This window comes from Felis catus, chromosome F2, assembly GCF_018350175.1.
Source record: "Felis catus isolate Fca126 chromosome F2, F.catus_Fca126_mat1.0, whole genome shotgun sequence".
Lineage (NCBI taxonomy): Eukaryota > Metazoa > Chordata > Mammalia > Carnivora > Felidae > Felis > Felis catus.
The window spans coordinates 71,282,218-71,300,473 of NC_058385.1; the positions used below are offsets into that span (position 1 = coordinate 71,282,218).

Consider the following 18,256-nt stretch of genomic DNA (forward strand, 5'->3'; position numbering starts at 1 on the left):
GGTAGGGGTTGGGGAACAGGATAAAGGGGTAAATTATACCTTCTAGAGATATAATTCCTTATCAGCACATCTACTAGGGGATGTGCTAGGTATATTGGGTCACAGTGAATATTTCAATCTTTCTTACCTACACAAATCTTACTGCAAATGTTGAAGGCCCACAGAGGAGAACGACTTTACCAAGGTCAGCTGATCCCCATATCCAGGCTTGGGAGCCCCATTTCAACGCTGCCTTTCTAAAAACAAAATACTCCTTTCCTACAAGTATCTATTTTCGTCTCTTTTCCTAAGCCAGGGAACCATAGCAATCAAATTCATTTGAAAAGTATGGAAGAGACGTGTAAGTCTAACTTAGTCTATTTTTAATGCATGAAGAGATTACCCTTGTAGAGTAAACTGCAAAGTATTCCAACCTTATTTAGCACATGGAAACAAGAGGGAACACAAAGGCCACAGCTGAGCCCCTCCTCTCCCCTGCCTTTCTAACACTGAGGGTAAGTTGGTAGTTGACAGAGAAATGGCTGCCTGGTAGGGACCCCCACCCTCCTCATTACCCAAGGCCGCTGAGAAGAGGAATACCCCTCAAGAACGGGGCCTGGTGAAAGTGCTTAGAAACAGTCTGAGCTGAAACAGTGCCCTTCTGATTCCATTTATCAGTGGTGGTGGTGGCATCTTTTGAAGTGGATTCCTTCAGCCTTGGCAGGAGCGCAGAACCACCCACAGAGGAGGAACTACCACCCACAGACTCCATGAGGCTCCTCAAGGAGGGGGTACCCCACAGCTGGGTCTGGCCTTGCTGAGAGCAGGCTGCACCAGGGAAGAAGAGGAAAACCCGCCGACTCACGTCTTTGGCCACTTCCAAATTATTAGGAATTTCCTGAACCGGGGCTTATATGCGTAACTTTTCCATCTGGGATAAGAGAAGTCATGGGCCTTTTTTCTAAATAAGAGGGAAGACAGCATTCAATACGATGAATATTTTAGAGATGTTCTATATACTAGCATCCACCCTTGTCTATGGCGCCACCGTATCGAAGAGGCTAACGTCACACAAATTGTACCAATGGGCTCCCTTGCCATTGAGCTGCCAGTTGGCTTTGGCTGGTTGGAGGCACTAGTGAGAGACACAAAGGGCTAGAAAGGAGTAAGGTCAAGCTACGTATTATCCCAGTCCTCTTTCTGCCAGGTCCCCTTGGGTTGGTTGAGTCCCTTTTTTAGTGGTCAAGCCCTATCAAGCAGTTTGCTCTCCACAGAGTCACCTTGTCCTCTGTCATTTGCGGAAGTCTTAGTGAGATTGTCAGAGTGACATTGGGCGGACATTGAGTGATCTAAGCTGGGCCTCAGACTTTGAATCTTAACTGATACGGAGCTAGAGAAAGAGAACTGACGATGCCTGTGTTGGAGCCTTGAAAAAACAAAGTTCAGTAGCTCCTAACAGATTCCTGGAGCTATGCTGGTCCCATCCTTTTTCAGGTTCTGATTCTTCAAGTGTTTCCTTAAATGTTGTGATTCACGCACATTCAACTGAAAAGGCACTTATAACTGACAAAGTAACTTGTTAGAGGTAACACAGCTAGCAAGTAGAAAATACAGGATTCAAATTCAGGTTTGTTCCCAATACACTATACTAATGCTTACACATGCAAAGAATTTAGAAGTCCATTACCTGTACAAAGAGATTTGAACTCAATCCACTGTTAAAAGCTGAGCAAGTTATCAGAGATGTCTCTGTCTGGTGCCTGGCTATAGGGGAAAATACAAAATAAAGAGCAATTTGGAAAACTGTTATGACCAATAGAATTCTTTCTTTGTACAGCAGAGAAACGAACTGATCATCAATGTATAAAACCATAGCCATTTGCAAAAGACTTTTCATTCTCATTTCTAATTCTCTTTTTCACTGCTCTCAGTTCTGAGAATAACTAGAGAAAGTAGCAAATATTTATCTTATTGACAGTAGGATTTTGTAGTATATGGTATCTGCTATAGATTGAATTTTTGTGCCCCCCCCCCACCAAATCCATAAGCTGGAAAGCTGATATCCAACACGGGGTTCCATGGTGTCATAGTTAGCACTCTGGACCATGAAAACTTAATATCCAACGTGGTGGCATGAGGAGGCGAGGCCTTTGGGAACTAATTAGGTCATGACAGTAGAGCTCTCATGAATGGTATTTGTACTTTTTTGAAAGAGACACTGGAGAGCTCCCTTGCCCTTTCTCCCCCTTGAGGACCCACAGAGAGGGCATCATCTGTGAATCAGAAAGTATGTCCTCACCAGACACCAAATCTGCTGGCACCTGGATTGTGGAGTGGCCGTCCTCCCGAACTTTGAGAAATTTCTATTCTTTATAATTTATACCGTTCATGGTATTATAGCAGCATGAGCAGCCTAAGACAATATCTTAATTTTTAAAACTATCCTATTCAGAGGCCATTTTTGTCCCGTTTGTCAGAGGAGGAAATAAAGGCAACATTGGCCAAGTCATAATTGCAAAAGATCCAAGACCTAAAATTTGGTTCACGTGCTTTTTTGCTGCACTAATATTCCTCAACAAAAATGCTACTGGCATTCTTGAGACAACCCAAAAATACAGGCCCTGGTTTAAAACCTCAAAAGAACATGAACCTATTAATGTATATTTTTATTCCACTTTCCCCCTGGAATTCCTATACTCATTCTTTTTGTTCTAAATGTGGTGGAAAACATCTTTGTTGCTTATTTTAGAATTAATCTATTTTTGATATTTCACATGTAATCTTACATTTTTCAGGTGTATAACATAATGACTCCATATTTTACACATTGCAAAATGATCATAAGAAGTCCAGTTAACATCTGTCACCTTGCAAAGTACAAATTTTTCTTGTGATGAGAACTTTTAAGATTCACTCTTAGCAATTTGAAAATATAAAATACATTAGTATTAATTGTAGTCAACATGCTGTACACATCTTTGTTGCTGTTTTTAAGAAGTGACAGATGAGTATAGTTAGCAGAAGATTAAGTGTGGGCTCCTATATGAGGAAATCTTAGCATCTGATAATGCAGAACCTTCTGTGTTTTAAAATAATTTTTTAACGTTTGTTTATTTTTGAGAGACAGAGCACAAGCAGGGGAGGGGCAGAGAGAGAGAGAGAGGGAGACACAGAATCCAAGGCAGTCTCTGAATTGTCAGCAGAGAGCCTAATGCGGGGCTTGAACCCACAAACCTCAAGATCATGACCAACCGAAGTTGGATGCTTAACTGACTGAGCCACCCAAGCTCCCTGAGCCTTTTACTTTCTAACAGCTGCCTTCTGAGATGCCAATCGGTAACGAGTCACAGTGTAGGAGACCCAAGAGGCACCTGGGAAAGAATGCATATTAGCAACTCCACATAATGTAAAAGCTCAGATATTAAAGGTTTATTGACTGTATAAGGATGTCTGGCACTCTCCTTGGCACAGCGAATACAGTGGTAAATAAAACTGAAAAGTTCTGGCTTTCATTGAGGGAAGGTTAAGTGAAAAAAATAAAAATATACTCAGGCTAAGTACCATGGTTATAAAATAATGTGCTATGATTAAAAAAATAACTGGTGGATTTTCAACATGGTGCTGGGACAACTGGATATCTTCATGCAAAAGAATAGCGATAGAACTACCTTCACTTCACCCCATACACAAAAATTAACTTACATGGATACCAGGCCTACATTTAAATGATGAAAACTGTAAACTCTTGGAAGAACCTCATGACCTTGGGTTAGGCAATGGTTTCTTCTACATGACACCAAAAGCACCAGCAATGGGGGGAAAAAGACTCCACTGAAAGTAAATATATATATATATATATTTAAACATCCAGAAAATAAAACTACAACCCACCAAATGGGAAAATATTCTTGGAAATCCTATCTACTAAAGCACCTGTATCCAGAATATGTAAAGGACTTTACATTTGCATTTTCTTTCCTCTCTGAGAATCATTTCAAAAATGGGCAAAGATTTATAAAAAATGTTAGAGAATTCTTTAAGTGGAATAAAAAGGCCATAACTGGGGGTAAGAAAAATGTAAAAGAGAAATTTCATTAGTAAAAGCAAGCCTATAGTAAAGGTAGTAGATTAATCACCTACAGGCCTACCTCAAGAAACAAGAAAATCTCCATCTAACCAAATTCCTGAAGGAATGAGGGGAAAAAATTCCACAGTTAATAAAAAGATCAGAATAAAATGAAATTGAGAATAGAAAATAGAAGGAATAAAAGTAATAGGGAATAGAAGGAACATGCCCAACATCATAAAAAGCCATATATGAAAGGCCCACAGCTAATTTCATCTCAATGGGGAAAAACTGAGATCTTTTCCCCTAAGGTCAGGAAAACAATGGGGATGTCCACTCTCACCACTGTTATTCAACATAGTACTGGAAATCCTAGCCTCAGCAGTCAGACCACAGGAAGAAATAAAAGGCAAATAGGCAAAGAAGAAGTCAAATGTTCACTCTTCACAGGCGACATGATACTCTACATGGAAAACCCAAAAGACTCCATCAAAAAACTGCTAGAACTGATCCATGAATTCATCAAAGAGGTAAAATAGCTGTGTGCTGAAAACTATAGAAATCTTATAAAAGAAATTGAAGAAGACACAAAGAAATGGGAAAACATTCTATGCTCGTGGATTGGAAGAACAAATATTGTTAAAATGTCAATACTACCCAAAGCAATCTACACATTCAGTGCAATCCCTATCAAAATAACACAAGCATTCTTCACAGAGCTAGAACAAACAGTCCTAAAATTTGTGTGGAACCATTAAAGACCTGGAATAGCCAAAGTAATGTTGAAAAAGAAAACCAAAGCTGGAGGCATCACAATTCTGGACTTTAAGCTGTATTACAAAGCTATAATCATCAAAACAGTATGGTACTTGTATAAAAACAGAAAATAGATCAACAGAACAAAATAGAAAACTCAGAAATGGACCTAAAAATGTATGGCCAACTAATCTTTGACAAAGCGGGAATGAGTATCCAATGGAAAAAAGTCTCTTCAGTGAATGGTACTGGGAAAACTGGACAGCAACATGATACTGGACCACTTGCTTTGTTTTGAATTTATTTTCTGTATGTTGTAAGACTTAACTGTGAGAAAGGAAACCATCAAAATCCTAGAGAAGAAAAAGTCAGCAACCTCTTACTCCACATGTCTCCAGAGGCAAGGGAAATAAAAGCAGAAATGAACTATTGGGACCTCATCAAGATAATAAACTTATGCTCAGCAAACGAAACAAATCAGCAAAACTAAAAGGCAACCTACAGAATGGGAGAAGATATTTGCAAATACCTGATAAAGGGCTAGTATCCAAAATCTATAAAGAACTTATTAAATTCAATACACAAAAAACAAATAATCTGGTGAAGAAATGGCCAGAAGACATGAATAGACACTTTTCCAATGAAGACAACCAGATGGCTAACAGGCACATGAAAAGATGCTCAACATCACTCATCATGAGAGAAGTACAAATCAAAACCACAATAAGATACCACCTCACATGTGTCAGAATGGCTACCATTAACAACTCAGGAAACAACAGATGTTGACAAGGATGCCGAGAAAGATGTTGGCAAAGGAGCCGTTTGCACTGTTGGAGGGAATGCAAACTGGTGCAGCCACTCTGGAGTTTCCTCAAAAAATTAAAGAAATGGAACTACGCTACAACTTAGCAATTGCACTACTAGGTATTTATCCAAAGGATACCAATGCTGCTTCGAAGAGGCACATGCACCCCAGTGTTTATAGCAGCATTATCAACAATAGCCAAATAATGGAAAGAGCCCAAATGTCCACTGACTGATGATTGGATAAAGACGATGTGGTATTTATATACACACAATGGACTACTACTTGGCAGTCAAAAAGAATGACATCTTGCCATTTGCAACAACATGGTTGGAACTAGAGTGTATTATGCTCAGTGAAACAAGTCAGATACGTTTTCACTCATGTGGAATTTAAGAAACACAACAGATGATCATAGGGGAAGGGAAGGAAAAATAAGATAAAAACAGAGGAAGACAAACCATGATCTCTTAAATACACAGAACAAACAAGGGTTGCTGGTGGGGTGTTGTGTGGGGGAATGGGCTAAATGGGTGATGGGCATTAAGGAGGGTGCTTGTTAGGATGAGCACTGGGTGTTATATGCAAGTGATGAATCACTGGGTTCTACTCCTGAAACCAAATCCTACACTGTATGTTAACTAAGTTGAATTTAAATATTTCTTTTTATTTTAAAAAATGAAAGAACAGGCAACACAGAAATAAAAAAATTATTAAAGAATTGATTGAAAAATTATATCCCAACAAATGGAACAACCTAGAGGAAATGGGTAAATTCCTGGAAACATACAATCTTCTGAAACTGAATCAGTAATCAAAACCCCCCCAACAAACAAAAGTCCAGGACTGGATGAATTCACAGGTGCACTCTAACATTTAAAACACAGTTAATACCTATTCTTAAGTGATTCCAAAAATAGAGGATAGAAAGCTTCCAAATTCATTCTACAACACCAGCATTACCTTATACCAAAACCAGACAAAGACACTACCAAAAAAAAAAAAAAAAAACCAAAAACCTGCTATAGACCAATATCCCTGATGAACATAGATGTAAAAACCCTCAACAAAATATTAACAAACAGAAGTCAACAATATATTAAAAGGATTATTTAGCACAATCAAGTAGGACTTATTTCAGGGATGCATGTGATTCAATATTCACAAATCAATGTAACAAATTATCAAAAGGAAGAATGAACACCACATGATGATCTCAAATGCAGAAAACGCATTTGACAAAATACAACATCCATTCATGATAAAAATAGGTCTAAAATGAGCTTAGAGGGAATACACCTCAACATAATAAAGGCCATATATCGAAAACCCACAGCTAACATCATCCTCAGTGGTGAAAAACTGAAAGCTTTTCTTCTAAAATCAGGAAAAGACCAGGATATTTACTCTTGCCACGTTTATATAACATAGTACAGGAAGCTTAGCCACAGCAGTCATACAGGAAAAAGAAAAGGCATCCAAATTGATAAGTAAAACTGACACTATTTGCATATGACCTGTTACTATATACACAAAACCCTAAAGACTCCACCAAAAAACTACTAGAACAAAGAAATGACTTCAGTAAGGTTGCAGGACACAAAATGAATATACAGATATCTGTTCCATTTCAATACACTAAAAACTACCAGAAAGAGAAGTTTTTAAATAATCTTATTTACAATTGCACCAAAGAGAATAAAGTATTTAGGAATAAATTTAGCCAAGGAGGTGGAAGACCTATACTCTGAAGTGAAATTGAAGATGACACAAACAAATGGAAAGGTATACCATGTTCATGAATTGGAAGAATTAATATCCTTAAAATGTCTATCCTTACCCAAAGTAATTTACGTTTTTTTAGTTTGAGAGAGAGGGTGCAAGCAGGGGGTGGGGCAGAGAGAGAGGGGGACAGAGTGGGCTCTGTGCTGATAGCAGAGAACCTGATGTGGGGCCCAAACATGCAAACCATGAGATCATGATCTGAGATGAAGTCAGACGCTTCACTGACTGAGCCACCCAGATGCCCCAGCAGTTTACATTTTCAATGCAATCCCTATCAAAATACCAATAGCATTTTCCACAGAACTAGAACAAATAATCCTAAAACTTCTATGGAACCACAAAATATCTCAAATAGCCAAATCAATCTTAAGAAGAACAAAGCTGGAGGCATCACAATCCCAGATTTCTATAAAGCTATACTATATATATACAATAGTATATACTAGAAAGCGATTACTATATATACTATAAAGCTATTAATGAAAACAGTATGGTACTGGCACAGAATAAACACAGATTAATAGAACAGGATGGAGACACCAGAAATAAAACCATGCTTATATGGTAAATTAATATTCAACAAAGGAGGCAAGAATATACAATGGGGAAAAGACTGTCTTTTCAATAAATGGCACTGGGAAAACTGGACCACTTTTATACCATACACAAAAGTAAAGTAAAAATGTATTAAAGACCTAACTGTGAAATTTGAAACTATAAAACCCCTAAAAGAAAACACAGGCAGTAATCTCTTGGAAATTTGCCTTAGCAATATACTTATGGCTATGTCTTCTCAGGCAAGAAAAATAAAAGCAGAAATAAGCTATTGGGACTACACCAAAATGAAAAGTTTTTGCAAAGGAAACCATCAACAAGTCAGGGAGAATGGGAGAATATATTTTCAAATGATATATCTGGTAAGAGACTAATAGTCAAAATATAGTACATATAACAATGCACAAAAAAACGGATTTAAAAAATGAGCAGAGAACCCAATTAGACGTTTTTCCAAAGAAGTCCTACAGATGGTAAGTACACACATGAAAAGATGCTCAACATCACTGATCATTAGGGAAATGCAAATCAAAACCATAAGATATCACCTTACTCTAATCAGAGTGGCTATTATCAAAACAAGAAATAAGTGTTGTCAAAGATTTGGAAGAAAGGGAACCCTCAAACACTGTTCATAAGAATGTAAATTGGTACCCCCACTGTGGAAAACAGTATGGAGGTTCCACAAAAAATTAAAAATAGAACGACCCCATGATCCAGTAAATTCCACCACTGGGTATTTACCCAAAGAAAATGAAAACACGAATTCAAAATGATATATGCACCCCCATGTTTATTGGAACGTTATCTATGGGGTGGCTCAGTTGGTTGAGCATCTGACTCTTGATTTTGGCTCAAGTCGTGATCTCACAGTTTGTGAGTTCGAGTCCTTCATCGGGCTCTGCACTGACAGTGCTGGGAAAGCAGTCTGCCAGTTCCTCACAAAGTTACCATGTGATCCAGCAATTCTACTCCTAGGCAAACACCCCAAAATGAAAACGTAGTGTCTCCATAAACTTGCAAGTGAATGTTCACTATAGCAGTCTTCATGATAGCCAAAAGGTAGAAACAAGTGAAACGGTAGATGAATTGATGAACAAATTATGTTCTATCCATACAATGGAATAATAATCAAACATAGTAAGTACTGACACCTGCCACCACTTGGATGAACCTTGAAAACATGCTAAGTGAAAGAAACAAGTTACAAAAGGCCACATGTTCTATGAGCCCATTTATATGACGTCCCCAGAATAGGCATTTCAGTAGAGACAGGAAGTAGATTAGTGGTTACCAGATTCTGGGGAAAAGAGGCAATGGGAATGATTGCTAATGGCAATGGGATTGTTCCTGAAGGATGAAAATGTTCCAAAATTAGGGATTGTTGCACAACCCTGTGAATATACCAAAAAGCACTGAGATACATCCTTTAAAAGGTTAAGTTTTATGGAAAATGAAATAGATCTCAATAAATTTGTTATAAAGTAACTGGCAGGGACATAGAATAACTCAGTCCCCACCATTGTTCCCAAAATATTAAATGAGGGATGTGTGTGCCTCCTTTTTAATAAAAAGAGTTTATGTTTTAAGTGTGCATATTTGTATGTGCATACATTTTTTGAAAAACCTGAAGCAAGAGTCCTGGAATATAGGTTGTAAGGGTGGAAGAGAGAATCTCTGCAGCCAGACTACTTCGGTTCACATGAGATGCTACCACTTCCCAGCTGTAGAATCTCAGACAACTTCCTTAACTGCTCCTAGTTCCAGGTTCCTTACTAGTAAACAGAGTAAGAATAGCTTTTCCTTTGTGTATGTGCGTCCATGTGTGTATTAAACTAAACAATGTTTACAGTGGTTCGGTAGGTTAACTGTTACTGTTGTCATGGTTATTATTACTCTCCCAGCAGGACTGGACTTAACCTGAACATTGTGGAAGTGTGATCAAGGCTTCTCTCCCTTCCTATTGACATTTGAACAGATTGCTGGCTGCGGCTGTTCATGTTTCTCTCCCTATTCCACCTCCTAGAATTAGCTCCCACCGCCACCCCACCCCCAAGTCCCCAGGGATTGTTTTGCTTTAGGAATGAAACTGCATAGAAGGAAGAAGGAGGGGGAGGACACCTGGGTGGCTCACTCCATTGAGCATCCGATGCTTGATTTCGGCTCAGGTTATGATCCCAGGGTGGTGGGATTGAGCCCATGTCTCCACACTAAGCATGGGGTCTGCTTAAGATTTTCTCTCTCTCTCTCTGTCTCTCTTTCTCACTCTCTCCCTCTCCTCTCCTCTGCCCCTCTCCCCTGCTCATGCGGTCTCTAAAATAAAAAAATAAATTAATTAAAATTAAAATTTAAAAAAAAGGAGGAAGGATGGGGACCACTGGAGTCCCATATCCATCCCTCAGCCTCTCCCTTCTCCTCTCCCCAAAGCTGGGTCTTATCAGTAGTATTTCTGGAATCTGCTTTATCCCCTATGTTATCTCCCAGCAGACTTGTAAAAATAGCTCTTTGGATTGAACTGCTTTGAATATTACCTGCTTTGGGCTAGTTCAGAGAGTTAACAAGCAGTTCCATCCCGGGAAGTGCAAAGCCAAGGTGATGAAGAGGGAAGTTCAGTGGTGTGAGAAGCAGGCTGGATCCTCCTTCAAGCTCTGGGAAGAAAATAAACACGGGTGGTAAAGACAACTGAGTACCTACGTGTGTCCCAGGAACAATTATATCACCCACCAACATTTTGTGCTTAGGCCCCTGAGCCAGAAACTTGTTCATTAGAACACTTGCTCTGGGCCAGGCCCAGAATTAGTAAATTACAGGGAAATCTAAGTTAGCAACAGGGGCAAAGGGATAGACGTCTGTAGAAAGGGAGCCTGTATCTGAGACATGGGGAGTGGGGGCAAAATAGGTAAAGGGAATGAAGGAATGCACGCATGCGTGTGTGTTAAACCATGTTCAATTTATATTAACTTATGTTCAGTCATTCCTCTCCCAACAGAACCGACTTAACCTGAGCAAGGTTAAGTGTGCCACGAAGGGGTGACCAAGACAAAGGGGTGGCTTCCCCAAAGAGGCTGCAATAGAGCTGCTAGGAGACCCCGAGAATTAGTAGTCCTTTCTTGGCCTCCCATATCCCTAGTATTTTATATTATTAAACTGATTTTTTGGACAGCTTGAACCCAGCTCAGTCTGTATCCAAAATTAGTCTCCCATCTCCTGTTGATTTCTGTGGGGCTGCCCTGGGGGTATTCAAGGAAGGGTATAGGAACCTTACCAAAGATATTACTTGACTGGGGTGGAGGGATGAGATTTACAAACTCTTTGAGGGCATAGCATCTTGTTAGATTATTGACAATAAGCACACAGACTAACGGGTTTCCCGGGCAAGGCTCACCTTTAGACTGGCAAATATTTTCTGAACACCTTCTCTAGGCCACATGCTGGGAATACTGTGTTGAATGGCCCCTGTTGGCCCTGTCCCCCATCCTCACAAGCAGGGCAGTGAATCCTAGGTCCACTGCCTTTGTTTGCCACACCGTCCCCCACAGAGCCTGGGGATGATCCTTGCCTCACCTGCTAGCAAATCTCTCCACATTCATCATGCACATCTAAGAAAAACTCCCCAGAAAGGAGGGGATTAGGGCATGTATGTTAGATGCGGCAAAGCCCTGAGTGGCTCCGAGTATTTGGAGATCGTTCAGAGAGGGTAATGTGATAAAGAATAAGGTCAGACTCAATTTTGAAAAAGAAACAAAATGTGAGTGTGGCTTTAGAGAGCTTTTCTTCACTGAGAAAGTTTACGAGCAGGGATTTGGCAAGCAGTCATCGAAGCTTCTCTTCCCTGTGTTTGTTTTCTTCCTTCTGCCCTCTGTCAGCAGAACTGTTGGTGCAAAACTAGGAGCTGACATTAGCCTTACCCCTAGCCCAGGGGTAGCCCAATGTTGTAAATAATGAAGCAAACACATCAAGCAGAAGATTGGCCAAAGATGCTCATGCAATGGTGAGAGGGTAGCAAGGAATCAGAGAGGCAACACCGCCTCTGGAAATTATAGGCCCACCTTCCGTAGACAAAGAAGCTAACTTCAAGCACCCACCATGCACATAGCATGTGGATTCACACTTCCATAGAAGAGTCTTCTGGGGCGCCTGGGTGGCGCAGTCGGTTAAGCGTCCAACTTCAGCCAGGTCACGATCTTGCGGTCCGTGAGTTCGAGCCCCGCGTCAGGCTCTGGGCTGATGGCTCAGAGCCTGGAGCCTGTTTCCGATTCTGTGTCTCCCTCTCTCTCTGCCCCTCCCCCGTTCATGCTCTGTCTCTCTCTGTCCCAAAAAATAAATAAATAAACTTTGAAAAAAAAATTTTTTTAAATAAAAAAAAAAGAAGAGTCTTCTGTTCACGTTATAGTAACATGTGGGTCTACCTTTATACTGACTACACAGTTTCTCAATGTCAAGCCAACTGGCTCTTCTCTCTAAAGGTTTCATTTTATGGAGTGATGATCATTTCTTGAGCACTGGAAACCTTACCAGATTCTCTAATTAGCTTATTCAACCTTACAGCAAACCTAAAAGGTACATATTAGAAACCTTTGTTACTATTCAGAAAATTAAGACTCCAAGGGACTCTGGAAACTGCGCCCAAGTGAGACAGCTGAGAAGTGAAGCCATAATTCAAGTCCATAATTTTAAAACAAAATTTGCTCTTTCTAGCCATCACAAGGCAGCTCCAGGACACCCACAGATAGCACCTATTACAGCTCTGTCTTGCTAAGGTGACACAGGTACAAAGCAGCCCACTACTCGTCAGGCCAATATCTGCTTCAAGCGCAGATGACTCACCAGGGCCCACTCTGTGTGGAGTGCCCTGAGATCTCCTAGCCTGTGCCCACCTCAGCTCTGTCCTGCTAGGGTTCCCCATGTGTGGAGAACTCTGGTGACCACCAGGTCTTAGCCTGCTTCAGTTCCTGCCATCCCCTGGGGAGCCCCCTACATGGAACACCCCGGGACCCCCAGCCCATGCTTGCTACGGCCCCAGCCAGCCAAAGCCACCAGGTACACGGTCTATACAGGGGATGTTCATACACAAGGCCATTCCCACAAAGCTAGGAGAAGTAGCTCTTCTATCAAATTTGTAGAAACACAGAAAGTCAAACAAAATGAGAAAGCATTTACTCCAAATGAAAAACAAAACTCCAGAAAAAGAACTAAACAAAATGGAGAAAAGCAATCTACCTGATAAAGGGTTACAAGTAATGGTCATAAAGATGCTCAGGCAGAAGACTGAACTCCATGAGAACTTCAACAAAGAGAGAGAAAATATAAAAAAAAGGACCAATCAGAACTGAAGAATACAGTCAGTGAAGTCAAATCCACACTAGAAGATTAGAGGATGCAGAAGAATGTATCAGTGATCTGAACACAGGCTATTGGAAAGCACCCAAACTGAACACCAAAAAGAAAAAAAGAATTTTTAAAAATAATGATTAAGGGATCTCTGGGACAATATCAGGTATTTGCATTACTGGGGTTTCAGAAGTAAAAGCTAGAGAGAAAGGGGAAGAAAACTTACTTGAAGAAATAGATGAAAACATCCCTAATACGGAGAAGGAAACAGACATCCAGGTCCAAGAAGTCCAGAGAACCCCAGACAAGAAGAACTCAAGGAGGTCCACACCAAGAGACATAATAATTAAATGTTATAGTATAAAGCCAAGAGCTGGTTCTTTCAAAATACCAACAAAATTGATTAACCTTTAGCCAGACTCATCAAGATAAAGAGAGGGCTCAAATCAAAAATAAAGAGAAGTAAGACTGACACCACAGAAATACAAAGGATTATATTCTACAAAAAGTTATGTGCCAACAAATTGGGCAACCTAGAAGAAATGAATCAATTCCTAGAAACCTATAATATTCTAAAACTGAACAAGGAAGAAATAGAAATCTGAACAAACCACTTACTACGAAAGAAATTGAATAAGTAATCAAAAAACTCCAAGGGGCACCTGGGTGGCTCAGTAGATTAAGCATCTGACTTTGGCTCAGGTCATGATCTAAGGTCCATGAGTTTGAGTCCCACATTGGGCTCTGTGCTGACAGCTCAGACCCTGGAGACTGCTTCTGATTCTGTGTCTCCCTCTTTCTCTGCCCTTCCCCCACTCACTCCCTGTCTGTCTCTGTCTCTCTCAAAAATAAATAAACACTAAAGGAAAAAAAAAAAAAAAACTCCAAACAAACAGAAGTACAAGATTGGATGGATTCACAGGTGCATTCTAAGAAATGTCTAAAAAAGAGTTAATACCTATTCTGCTCAAACCATTCAAGAAATAGAAAAGGAAGGAAAGCTTCCACATCATTCTACAATACCAGCATAACTCTGATACCAAAACTAGACAAAGAATACAAAAAACAACCCACTATAGGCCATACCCCTGATGAACACAGTGCAAAAATCATCAAGAAAATATTAGCAAAGTGAAATAAAAAATATATTAAGAGTGGGAATTATTCCAGGGATACAAGGTGGTTCAATATTCACAAATAAATGTGACAAATTAACAAGAGGAAGAATAAACACCATATGATTATCTCAATAGACGCAGAAAAAAAATTGACAAAATATAACATCCACTTATGATAAAAACTGTCAACAAAGTGGGTTTAGAGGGAATACACCTCAACATAATAAAGGCCATTTATGACAATCCCACAGCTAACATCATCCTCAATAGTGAAAAATTGAAAGCTTTTCTTCTAGAACAGGAAAAGACAAGGATGTCCATTCTTGCCACTTTTATTCAACATAATGCTGGAAGTCCTAGCCACAGCAATCATACAGAAAAAAAGAGAAGGTATCCAAATTGATAAGAAGTAAGACTGTCACTATACGCGGATTACCTGATACTATATATAGAAAACACTAGGATACATCTTTTCTGGCCATAATGCTATGAAACTAGAAATCAACCACAACAAAAAACCTAGAAAGAGCACAAATACATAGGAGTTAAACAACATGATATTAAACAATGAATGGGCCAACCAAGAAATCAAAGAAGAAATCAAAAATTACATGAAAACAAATGAAAATGAAAACACAACAGTCCAAAATCTCTAGGATGCAGTAAAAGTGGTTCTAGGAGGGAAGTTTGTAGCAACACAGGCCTATTTCAAGAAGCAGGTAAAATGTCAAATAAATAATCTTACACCTAAAAGAGCTAGAAGAAGAAGAATAAAATCCAAACTCAGCAAAAGGAAGGAAAGAATAAAGATTAGAACAGAAATAAGTGATATAGAAACTAAAAAAACAATAGAACAGATCAGTGAAACCAGGAGCTGGTTCTTTGAAAAGCTCAACAAAATTGATAGATCTCCAGCAAGACTCATAAAGAGAGAGAGAGAGGGAGTGAGAGAAGGAGGGAGGGAGAGAGAGAGAGAGACAGAGGGAGGGAGAGAGAGAGAGAGGGGGAGAGAGAGAGAGAGGGAGAGAGGACCCTAATACACAAAATTACTAATAAAAGAGGAGAAATGACAACCAACAACACCACAGAAATACAATCACAACATAATACTATGATAAACCTGTATACCAAAATATTGGACAGCTTAGAAGAAATGGATAAATTCTTAGAAATATATAACCTAACAAAACAAAAACAGGAAGAAATAGAAAATCTGAACAGACCAAATAACCAGCAATGAAATTGATCAGTAATCAAAAAACTCACAACAAACAAGTCCAGCCCCAGAGGGCTTCACAGGCAAATTCCACCAAACATTTAAAGAAGAGTTAATATCCGTTCTTCTCAAACTATTTCCAAATATCCAAAAGGAAGGAAAACTTCCAAATTCATTGTATAAGGCCAGTATCACCCTGATACTAAAAGCAGATAAAGAACACCAGAAAAAAAAAACTAAACTAAACTGAAAGAACTACAGGCCAATATCTCTCGTGAATACAAATGCCAAAATCCTCAAAAAATATTAGTAAGCCAAATCCAACAATATATTTTTCAAAATCACTCACAATCAAGTGGGATTTATTCCTGGGATGCAAGTGTGGTTTAATATTCACAAAACAATGAACATAATATGTCACATCGATAGGAGAAACGAAAAAAAAAAAACACCATGGGAATATTTCAAAAGATGCAGAAAAAGCATTTGACAAAGTACAACAACCATTCATAATACAAACCCTCTGGAAAGTACGTCTAGAGGAAACATATCTCAACATTATAAAGGTCTCATGAAACACCCACAGCCAACATCATACTCAATGGGGAAAAACTGAGAGCTTTTCTCCTAAGGTCAAGAATAAGACAAGTTGTCTACTCTCACCACTTTTATTCAACGTAATACCAGAAGTCCTAGCCACAGCGATCAGACAACATAAAGAAATAAAAAGCATCCAAATTGGTAAGAATGAAGGAAACTCTCACTATTTGCAGATAACATGATACTACATGTAGGATACCCTAAAGACTCCCTCAACAAAACTATTAGAACTGATAAATGAATTCAGTAAAGATGCAGGGTACAAAACCAATATGCAGAAATCTGCCGTATTCCTATACATCAATAATGAAACAGCAGAAAGTAAAACTAAGAAAACAACCCCATTCACAACTGCACCAAAAAAATATCTAGGAATAAACTGAACCAAAAAGGTGAGAGTCCTGTACTCTGAAAACTATAAAACATTGATGAAAGAAAGAAAGACATTACATGTTCTTAGGTTGGCAGAACAAATATTGTTAAAATGTCTATACTACTCAAAGCAATCTACACATTTAATGCAGTCCCTATCAAAATGCCAACAGCATTTTTCACAGAACTAGAATAAATAATCCTAAAATATGTATGGAACCACAAAAGACCTCGAATAGCCAAAGCAATCTTAAAAATGGAAAAACGGGAGGTATCACAATTCCAGATTTCAAACTGTATTACAAAGTGGTAGTAATTAAAACAGTATGGTACTGACATAAAAATAGACACATAAATCAAGAGAGTAGAACAGAAAATCCAGAAAAACCCTCAATTATATGGTCAATTAATCTTTGACAAAATAGGAAAGAATATGCAATGGGAAAAAGATAGTCTCTTCAACAAATGGTGTTGGGAAAACTGGACAGCTACATGCAAAAGAATGAAACTAGACCACTTTCTTTCACCATGCACAAAAATAACTTAAAATGCTTTCAAGACGGGGGCACCTATGGGGTCAGTCTGTTAAGCGTCCAACTTCAGCTCAGGTCATGATCTCAGGACTCATGGGTTTGAAACCCATGGCAAGCTCTATGCTAATGGCTCAGAGCCTGGAGTCTCTGCTTCAGATTCTGTGTCTTCGTCACTCTCTGCCCCTGCCCTGCTCATACTCTCCCTCGCTGTCTCTCTCTCTCTCTTTTTTTTTTAATTTTTTTTTAATGTTTATTTATTTTTGAGACAGAGCATGAACAGGGGAGGAGCAGAGAGAGAGGGAGACACAGAATCTGAAACAGGCTCCAGGCTCTGAGCTGTCAGCACAGAGCCTGACGTGGGGCTCGAACTCACAGACCGTGAGATCATGACCTGAGCTGAAGTCGGACGCTTAACCGACCAAGCCACCCAGGCGCCCCTGTCTCTGTCTCTTTCAAAATAAATGAACATTAAAAAAATGGATTAAAGACCTATATGTTAGACCTGAAATCATAAAATTCCTGTAATAGAGCAGAGGCAGTAATCTCTCTGACATTGGCCATAGCAGCATTTTTCTAGATATGTCTCCCGAGGCAAGGGAGGTAAAAGCAAAGGTAAACTTTGAGACTACCTCAAAATAAAAAGGTTCTTCACAGCGAAGGAAACAACAAACAAAACTTAAAAGGCAACCTACTGAATGGGAGAAGATGTTTGCAAATGACATACCTGATAAAGGGATGGTATCCAAACTACAGAAAGAAAGATGTTATATCACAAAACACGAAAAAAAAAAAAAAAAACCCACACAAATAATCTAATTTAAAAATGGGCAGCAGACGTGATCAAACATTTCTCCAAAGATATCCAGATGACCAGCAGACACATGAAAAGATACTCAACATCACTCATCATCAGGGAAATGCAAATCAAAACCACAATTAGCTATCATATCATAACTGTAATAATGGCTAAAATCAAAAACTCGATAAACAACAAGCATCGGTGAGAATGTGGAGAAAAAAGAACCCTCATGCACTGTTGGTAGGAATGCAAACTGGTGCAGCCATTGTGGAAAACAGTATGCTGTTTCCTTAAAAAATTAAAAATAGAACTACTCTACAATCCGGGAATTGCACTGC

At 39.2% G+C, this 18,256-nt stretch overlaps 1 long non-coding RNA gene across 4 annotated transcripts in view; it reads right to left on the reverse strand.

The window, feature by feature from the left end:
• The window catches only part of LOC102900151, a 201,275-nt gene that overhangs the window by 16,987 nt on the left and 166,032 nt on the right, over positions 1 to 18,256 (reverse strand). For all 4 annotated transcript variants that reach the window (XR_006592192.1, XR_006592191.1, XR_002152184.3 and 1 more), the window contains 2 exons: positions 10,481 to 10,597; positions 1,667 to 1,743 (listed from right to left, as the gene is read on the reverse strand). This is a non-coding gene — a long non-coding RNA (uncharacterized LOC102900151). The remainder of the gene's footprint in view (positions 1 to 1,666; positions 1,744 to 10,480; positions 10,598 to 18,256) is intronic.